Raw genomic sequence first — 10,164 nt, forward strand, 5'->3', positions numbered from 1 at the left:
GTATAGAATCTTGCACAGCTGGCCCCAAGACCGTTTCAAGATACAATCAGCACAAATACAAATATTTGCCAGCCCATCTCATAAGCTAGAGAAAAACAGAGAATACCTCCCTTTCAGACCATTGCTTCTGTTCCTTCTTTGGCTTGATTTCTTCCTAATAGACAGAATGCACTGCTGTGCCCAGCTGGTTCTTATGTCCTTTTAACATGCATCACAGAGAGTAAACGTGTGATTAACCAATCCTGACAGCCTTCAACAAACCACATCAGATAATTCATTGTTCCTTTGTGGGTATCAAAGAATCATCCCATGGTGCTGACTCAAAATATCACCTCCAAGAAAAGGCAGTGGGGGGAGGGAGGAAATTTCCAGCCTGTTTATGTTAGCAAACTCTGTCAATCCAAATGTTCCCACCTATAAACTCCTACCTTTGCAGACCAGATTCCATTTCACCAGACCTCACTGCCATACTAAAATAGAGAGAGAAAATAGATGTGGGACAATCATCATGTGGAAACCCTTCTATTAATAGCACTTAGTATGCTGTTAGAGAAACAAGTTGCACCTCATATTTTATTTTCTACCTGATGAAGTAGAGATTCAAAATTGCAATTGCATAATAAGGGAGTTGTTGATGTGATATCTGTTATTTTTATTGAAGTCAGACTATGTTTTATTCAGTGCTGGCACCCCTATGATCTAGTAAGAATAAGCGCATCCTTCCAGGTTCATGCTCATCGGTACCTACTAAGTGGCCTCAGAGAGTCAGTCCTGTTTTCACAGCAACATGGCACATGGCAATGAAGATCCCTAAGCCCTTTCTAGTTGCGCTGGATTGTGTTCGAAAAAATCCTCTGGGAGCACCTGGGTGGCTCAGTGGGTGAAGCCTCTGCCTTTGGCTCAGGTTATGATCTCAGGGTCCTGGGATCAAGCCCCGCGTCGTGCTCTCTACTTAGTAGGGAGCCTGCTTCCTCCTCTCTCTCTGCCTCTCCCCCTGCTTATGCTCTCTCTGTCTTTGTCTGTGTATCTCTCTGAAATGAATAAATTAAAAGAAAAAAATCCTCTGGAAATTTGGTGCATGCTCCAGTGTGAGAATCACTGGTTTACTAAAAGGAAAAGAAAGCAATGAGGAAAGGGAGTGGGTAAATGTCTGTCAAGTTCAATTTTGAAGTGCACCAGCTTTTCTGGGACGTTCTGTCTAATTCTCCCTGACTGCTACCAGAATCCTTGTTATCTGACTATATTATTACCTTAACTGTAGTATATTGACTCTTTGTTTACATGTTCTGTCTTCTATAACAGGACATCTTAGCAACTCTATTAATTTTTATAGTCTCAATGATGAAGTTCTAGAACATAGGTGAGGTTCGGCGGGATGAGGTCCGGAGCCGATGACCAACAAAGAATTCTTGAGACACCTTTGGTGCAAAATGGTGGTTTATTAAAGCACAGGGACAGGACCCATGGGCAGGAAGAGCTGCTGTGCCGGGGATGTGGTTAATGGTCTATTATATACTAGTAAGTTGAGGAGGGGATTAGGGATGATGTAAGTCTCTAAGGAATTTTGGAAGCAAGGTTTCTAGGACCTTGAGGGGCTAGCTATTGTCTGGGGAAAAAGTTATTCATTACCAGTAATAAAACCTTCTAGTGAGAACCGTTAGATGTCTATGGGCCATATGCTTGGGAATGATTGTTGACACTATCTTGGAGGTTTAGAGATAAAGTTTCCTAAATGAATTGTTAAAGTAGACTTACAGGATCCTGGTTGGGGGTAGGGAGTTGGTCAGTCTAGGATTGTCCTTTGCCCTTAGCAAAGCCTTAAGGTGGAGGTCAGTCTGCCTGTTTTAAGGGCTTGTCAGTAGGTAAGGAAATTTAATAATTATTCTTCTGCCTCTGTGTCCCACATCATCAACACTAGTATAGCTCACAGAGGACAAAGGGCATGTGTATTTGTTGAATGAATGGATGACGGATGAATGAGTCTACACAGTGTTCCTTTATCAGTATGCTTACAGTCATAGCCCTCGTTTTTTGGTGTAGGAGTGTGTATGTGAATGAGAAAAGGGAAAAAGAGAAAGATCCTTTTAGAGTTACCACATGGAAAATTTAAGAATGTGTCAATACAAATGTTTGAACTGTGTTTTTTTTCTTTCAGATGGTCATTCATGAAATACATAGAATCAGGGAGACACATTTCTCCTTCAAATGTGTAGAATGATACAATAAGCCTATTGATGGGCACCTGGGTGGCTCAGTCAGTTAAAGCCTCTGCCTTTGGCTCAGGTCATGATCTCAAGGTCCTGGGATCGAGTCCCGCGATCGAGTCCCGAAACAGGCTCTCTGCTCGGCAGGGAGCCTGCTTCCCTTCCTCTCTCTCTGCCTGCCTCTCTGCCTACTTGTGATCTCTCTCTCTCAAATAAATAAATAAAATCTTTTAAAAAAATAAGCCTATTGATAACTGTTTATAACATACCCTTTTATTTTATTGGTTATTGGTTTTCTGGGTCTACCATAGGAAATACTATGAACTGGGTCACATAAAAACAACAGGAATTTATTGTCTCATAGCCCTGGAGGTGAGAAGTCAGACATTCTTGTTGAGATTGATTTCTTCTGAGGCTGGGAGGGAAGGACCTGCTCCAGGCCTCTCTCTTTGACTTGTAAGTGGTTGTCTTCATGTTCACATGTCATTCTCCCTGTATGTGTGTCTATGTTCACATTTCCCCTTTTTAAAGGATCCTAGTAGTATTGGATTAGGGTGCCTCTTATTTTAACTTGATTGCCTTTGTAGAGACCTTATATCACATAAGGTCATATTCTGAGGCTCCAAAGATGGAGACATTAACATATGACTTTTGGGGAGACACAGTTCAACCAGTAACATAATCCAACCTCTTGTTCTTGAGGTGTCCGTGGCCTGAGAAGGAGCAAGTAGCAAAACTCAAAGTCTGCTTTGTGTGGGAAAATGACATGTTTTGCATGAATATTTCCTTCCTGACAGAAAGCATTAAACCCTATGCCATTCACAAGTGTTTGGTGATCTAGAACCACTGTGCCTCACCTACTTTATGCCCTGCTGTCCTCTCTTCTCCTGACCACCTAGGCTTCCAACCTTACTGCCCAGATGCCTTCTATCTCCTTCTTTTGGTCCACAGGCCACATTTCTCAATTATGAATCAGCTTTCCTGATAGTTCTGCTCTTTTTTTCCCTCCCTGTCAGATCTCAGGCTCCCCTCTCTCACAAGGTCTAGCTACCTTCCAGCAGGCAGCCTGGGGAAGGACAGTATGGTGCTGAGGTCATGGGTTCCTGGTGAAATTCAGGAACTGGCACATTCTAGCTGTGAGGTCTTAGCCAACTTGCTATTTCCTTGTCTGTAAAATGCAGATGTCAATAGGCCCAGCCTGGTGGGGTTCCTGGGAGGATTAAATATTTGATGACAGTGCCTGGGACATAGTAAACTCCAGAGAAGCAATTGCTATTGTTCCTCTGCTTATTTATCCTTCCATACTAGACCTGGTGATATTCCATGTCACCCAGTCTAAAGCACTTCTTGTTCACATTTTAGAACTTCTGAAATGCAGACTTCTATTACACTGAGATGTAGATTATGATGAAGATTTTTTTATTTCCCTACTGAAAACTTTCTATTAATTCAAGAGTACATCTTAAGATTGATGTCATTTTAGAATTGAAGAAATGTTAAAAGTCTTGCTATTTAATGAGAGCCTATCCAGCACCAGATTGCAGCCACATATTCATAAATCTTAAATCAGTTCTGCAAGGGAGGTTTTAGTATTTCTACCTTATAGGTGGGAGCAGGGATTGGCATCACAGACTGAATCTGAAGGCCACATAGTCAATCAGATGGTAAAGCCAAGATCCTCAACCAGTCTGTCCAATGCCTGGACTCTTACTCTATATATAATGCTGAGAGGATAACCTGTTTTTGCTTTTACTTATTTTTATTTGTTTTTGTTTGTTTGTTGTGTGGTGTTGTGTGGTGTTGTATTGTGCTGTGATGGTTTGTGAAAGAGCCCAGCTCTATTCAGTGTATGGATGAACCCGTGTGCCTCCAATGCCCTTTTGGTCAGTTCAGCATCTGGCGTACTATGGAATTAATATTTGTTCGTCAGACCACATAATTAAGGATTTACTCTCTTCATCTTCTTTATTATATCAGTACATAATTCTGTCACAATGAATAATGCTATGATCATTAATTGTTGCTTGCATATATACTTTATATCCCTAGTGAGAGTATAAGCCACTTACAAATGGGAATGATATCCTGTGCTTTCTGCATCCATGGTGTTTCATGAAAGCAGAGTAAACAAAAATTTAAAACAAAACCAAAAAACAACCTATATGACTCAGTAAGTGCTTATTTTCTATGATGAGGTTTAAAAAGCCTTCTAAGACAATGGTTACACAGGTAACCTGATATATCCTAATATGCCAATACAACAGGACACTCTGTTTATTATATGTGTATAGATGAATAAAGGTCATCTGAAGATTATCCTCCATGTTTACTGAGTTATTCAAAGATGGCAAACCTGTCCCATGTCTCGCCATTCCTCATTCCCAGCATCCACAGTAGACAATTGATCATGGAGATTTTGCTGCTAGGGTCAGATGCAGACTGCGTTTGCAACAGAGCACTCTAAGTAAGCAATCACTACCAATCTATGTGAGGTTAACTTGCAAAATGAAGCCAATTTGACATCCCTTGTCTCACTCATCTGTGGTTTTGAAAGTGGAGAATGCAGAACATTTAGGAGAAGGAATTATTACGCTGGAAGATGGTCAGCTGAAATATATGACCTGGGAGTTCCCCCCAAGTGGTCACAATATATACATTCTCCTACTTCACCTAGGGTAAGACTAGCCTTGACTTCAAAATCACATCAGTACTGGAGCAGGGGAATCTTATTCAGAAGTTACCCAAGAAGAATTTATTCCGTGATATTCAGCTCTGCAGGAGTTCTATTCCTTCAGGCTTTTGTATGCTGTCTATGCTTAGGCTCTACTCCAGACCTCTTAAATCTGCCCAACTTAATCAGAAATCCCAAAGAAGGAGTCCGGATATTGGTCTGTTAAAAATAGTTTAATAGTTTAATAGCTTAACTGATTTAAAATGCACACTCAGGTTGGAGAACCAATGTGCTTGGGTATTTGGTGAGAACAGTGCTTTCCGGGGGTATTTACATGGAGGCTCCTGGCAAACAAAAAGTCCTTAGTAAACGTCCACGAATGTATACATAATAGTGGGATTTCAGGCCATAAGTTCCCATGGCGATCCTTGGATTGCCCACATGGATGACCTTGCAGTGCTCACCTCCCCATGCCCAACTATACCACAGCTGTTAGATAGGAGCACATCACACATAGTAATGAGCTTCTAAAGTCACAGTCTCTGAAGTTACAAGTTATTTACACATATTTCCAATAACATTTGGCCATTTTTTTCTGTCCTATTAGAAGCTGGTTGCTAGAGGAAAAAATAATTAGTTGCTTCATATTCACAAATTTCCATAAAGTACTTCCTTCAGAATTGCTGCTTGCGTTTTTTCCCTAATGCTTTGCTGGTAGCTAGTCTCAGTGGATTTTCTTGAGGAAAGAACATCTCAAAGCTTTCATGAAGAATAAATTTTAAGGGTGCCTGGGTGGCTTAGTTGGTTAAGTGTCTGCCTTCAGCTCAGGTCATGATATCAGGATTCTTGGATCAAGTCCCTGGTGGGCTCCCTAGTGGGTCTTCTTCTTCTTCTCCTTCGTCCTGCTCCTGATCTCTCTCTCTCTCTCTCATAAATAAATAAAATCGTTTTTTTAAAAAAGAGTAAGTTTTAGAAAATTGTATGGGATTCCTTTATCTCTCTCGGGCAAAATTCACAGAGCTCTAGTTCTTAGGTTTCATTTTGTTTTAGTAAATAAAAGTAAGCTGCTCCCAAGATTTGCTCATCTTGTTACATGGATATTCTTCATCATCACATATACTTTCTCAGCAGTCGGTTTACGTGCACATGAACTAACAGGATCAAGCAGCCACGAACAGAAAGTAACATAAAGTTAGAAGACAACACAGAAATAGAGGTGTAATATCCATTTATGGACTCCTCTACTTGTTTTGACCTTGGCATCCCCACCTTCCCACTAAAGCCTCTCAAGATACCCTAATTCCATCCCCCATTCCAAATGCTTGTGGATGAAGTCATCATTTATACTTCTTCTGTAATCTTGATGTCTACCTCTTCACAAAATTTCAATCCACTGTCCACTCTCTTGGCCCTTGTCCTTGAAATGCTTGAGCAAATTTTACTTTGGAATTGTCAAACACTACAAACCAGAGCTCCCTACTCTCACCTGGTCAATGCTAGTTGATAAACATTCACCACCCTATAATACTGAAAGAGAAAGAAGTCCAAATTTTGGTGGAGAACCCATAAACAGAGCTAAGGCAGTAAGAAGTGATAGCAGATCTTAGAGAAAAATAAAATAAATAATGTTGAAACTATTTTGCCTAATTATGAGATAAGATTTGTGTTAGGTTTTGCCCTTTTGTGACTATGGGGTGCCTTTTTCATGTTTATATCTCAAGGGGAACTCAACAAATTCTTGAGGTTAAATCTACACAGCCCCAGAGGAAAATAACTTCCTACAACCAGAAATGTTTAAGTGGAGGCTACAGATTTTCACTGATTCCTGAAATCCATGTCTCCATTAGTTTAAAGATGTACTGGATAGTCGTGAGCTTTGAAGTCTAGGAGTAAATGCCAGCTCTCACACCTACTACTTGATATTGGGATAGTTGACAAAATATCTCCCCACAATTCTCAAGGAAATTCTTCAAGGAAAGTATCCAATAGCTGTGTGATTCTTGAGTCATGGTACCTGGTCAGGGGGTTCAAAATTGAATGCAGGACTCTGACTGGTAAGTAGACATCTTCATGTAGTAAAGTCCTGATATAACAAAACACAGGATCTTCCATGGATCCACATAAGGCACTCATCTTACACCAGAGGCTAAGAGAAATTTTTTTAGAGAATGTTAATACTCACTCAGAGTTAGCAGAGCAAAAGACAGGAGCAGGGCCTTTAGGGCAGTCTGCACTTCAAATACCCAAAATCTGGATCCTTGGAATAAAATATAATTTTGCTCAGGGCTGGGATACTTAGCAGGCAAGAGTTGCTGAGTTAGACTCTCAATGGGGCTGTGAAGTTTTGCTCTCCTCATTGCTTAAGCACAAACTGTGGTAGAAGTATGAAGACTTCATCTCTTTTCAGAAAATGACCCTGAAAAGAAAGTCAACTGCTAATGCTTGCAGTGGCAATGAGGAGAAAGGGGTGATTCCTAGCCAGAAAATAGCTTTACAAATTACTTTAGTTCTATATTTATAGAACAATTCAGGGCATATAGGGTTCAACTACATTTTCTGGTTATATTTACTGGAACTAAGGTTGGAATTACACGCTACAGTGTATGCAAATTTGGGGAATTTAGAATATTGTGAACATTTCTCGTAAATGACAAAGGTCTGCTCTAGTTCAAATCATTATAGCTCAAGTATAAAGAAAATCATGCACTGAATCCCAACTTTAAGCAGTGCAGGATGTTCTGATGTATTACTCCCAGTCTAATATCACAGCTTCTGTGGTGGTTTGAGGCTCACAGTCACTGAAGGAAACACACCCAGGCTCACCAGCACCAACCATGGTGGCCTTTTGCTGTTCTTCACACTTATGCCACATGAATAAAGCCAAAACTAATTTTCTGAAAATAGAGAGAAGTTCAGATGAGTTACTGAACACAAACAAACATCCAGAACTTCCATCATGATTTCAAGATTTAATATGTCACATCCATTTCTTATTGGTTTCTCAAAGTTGGACATTTAAGGGGCACCAGGGTGGCTCAGTTGGTTAAGCATCTTCCTTTGGTTCAGGTCATGATCCCAGAGTCCCAAGATTGAGTCCACATGGGGCTCCCAACTCAGCAGGGGAGTCTGCTTCTCCCTCTGACACTTTCGCCTCTCATGCTCTCTCTCAGTCTCTCTCAAATAAATAAATAAAATATTTTTTAAAAACTTGGATATTTAATAGGACTAATTATTTGATCAAAGGAATTGCAACTAGTTTCCTGTCCCAGGGTTTGAGGCCAGGCCAGGAGGACATTGGATTTAGCAGCCATGGTCATTGAGGCTGAGATAATTGTGGGTGAAATTATTTTGTGAAGCTCAATACAAGAGTAATACACAGGACAAGGGTGAGAAGGTGTTAACACTGACAGGCTCAGTGGTGAGAGAAATATGGGTTTATGTATCGATTTGGAACATAACGTGAAATAGTCACCACTCCATGACCTTTGCTCACATGTGCTCAGGGGCTGGAGGGCCAGTTGAGGATTTTCTCTTACCATGTGGGGGTGGGAGTGGGTTTTGTGTTTCTAACTCAACATCATCTTACTCACAGAGTTCCTGGTCCAGGATGTTGAAAAATAATCTTTCAGAAGACTTGGAATGCTGGACTCTATAAAGTTCCCTCCCAGAATTCTATCCTCCCTCTGGGGGCACAAACTACTCTCCATTACAGGCAGCCCACCCCTTGTAGTTTAGTGTAAAAATATAATCAAAATGCCTGTAAAGAAATGTGAGTATGAATGATACTTGCCAATCCTAGGCATGGCCCATAAGAAATCCTCCACAGATACAGCCTCATGCCCTTTTTCTTCTGATGGTAGGATGCCAGCACCACTGATACAGTAAGAGAAGCTGGAGTCATAAACCAAACTCCTGAGTCCCTGAATCACTGAGTGGAGTAGAGGAACCTGCCAAGCAGTAAAATCCATGCTGGACTAGTACCTGAGGAAGAAACAGACTTCTGTTGCACTTGAACAGTAACATTTTGGGGTTGATTTCTGTCAGCTATGCTACTGTGCTGGTGATCTTTGATTGCTCTCTAATCCACACTCAGACCTTTTGTGCCCTGCTGTGTACCCAGACAGGCTATCTTTATCAATTGCATCCCCTAGACTCCTTTGCTCTCCAACTTTTGGTTGACTTTAACCAACAGGACTCACCAGCAACAAATTAGAAGATGAAATGCCCAGTGGGAGATAAACAGAAAGGAAAAGGCAGGAGGAAGGTGTTATCCTTATGCTCCCTCTTGGTTTTTCCTCAGGTAATGACTCTAACCTGATTATAACTATAACCAAATCCTGGGAACAGGGACCCCCCCGCATCCTCTTTGAGACCAAAGGACTCCCACTGTCATGGTAACTGGCCATGTTTTATTTGTTACCTTAGCCCTGCCCAGAACTTTGTAAATAGGTCTTTCCTTAAAAATCTATTCAATTAAATCATGTTGATCATGTCATCTATTCCCTCTGGGACTCTGGCAGATAGAAAATCTATTAACTCCCTCGCTACCTAACTATATAACTTTGGTCATCTCCCTCAACCTGCAACCTCTTACATTGCTGATTTACAGAAAAATAGAAAATGAAAATGCTTTCTAGTCTATTCCTATGCTCACCACAAAGACTGTGGTAATAAAGGCCCAGAGAAGGAGACATTCAGAATTTTAGGCTTGGAACCAGGACTCTGATGGAGAAGGTGTGAGCATGAAGGAGAGAACTTTCTAAAGAAGAACAGAGCTGGAACTAGACACATCATAGTTTCTCTCCTAGAGACACTTCCTTGTCTGGCTGCTAAGGAAGGGTCATCCTGGGAAACATCCCCTGCCATCTACTCTCATCCAGTTAGGAATTGTGTAGAAGTGTTGGCAAAAAGTGTGTTGGAAAGGTCCATCCCAGACCTAGGAAACTTCCCACTGTGAATCCACATGGGTTTCCTCAGAGCCCCTGTCCCTTGCACTGGTCTTCTATGGCAGATGTGCCTGAAATCAGCATGCAGGGTTGGCTAGATTCCTTCCCAAGAGAGTTCCCTCCTTTGCAGTATGGCGCTAAAGACATTCCTGCCATCATCAAGAATAAACTTCATAGGTGGAATGCACTTTGAGAAAATGTGATAACTAAGCTATGGTTATCATGGCTAGTTGGAGGGAGAAGAGGTAGAGATTTACGGTTTCTGGTCCTCTTAGGTAGCAGATAGGAAAACTATGGCAAACCCATTGTGTAGTTCTCAAAGGGACTGTGATTGTTTTTTTCT

Source organism: Lutra lutra, chromosome 3, assembly GCF_902655055.1.
Source record: "Lutra lutra chromosome 3, mLutLut1.2, whole genome shotgun sequence".
In the NCBI taxonomy this organism is placed as follows: Eukaryota; Metazoa; Chordata; class Mammalia; order Carnivora; family Mustelidae; genus Lutra; species Lutra lutra.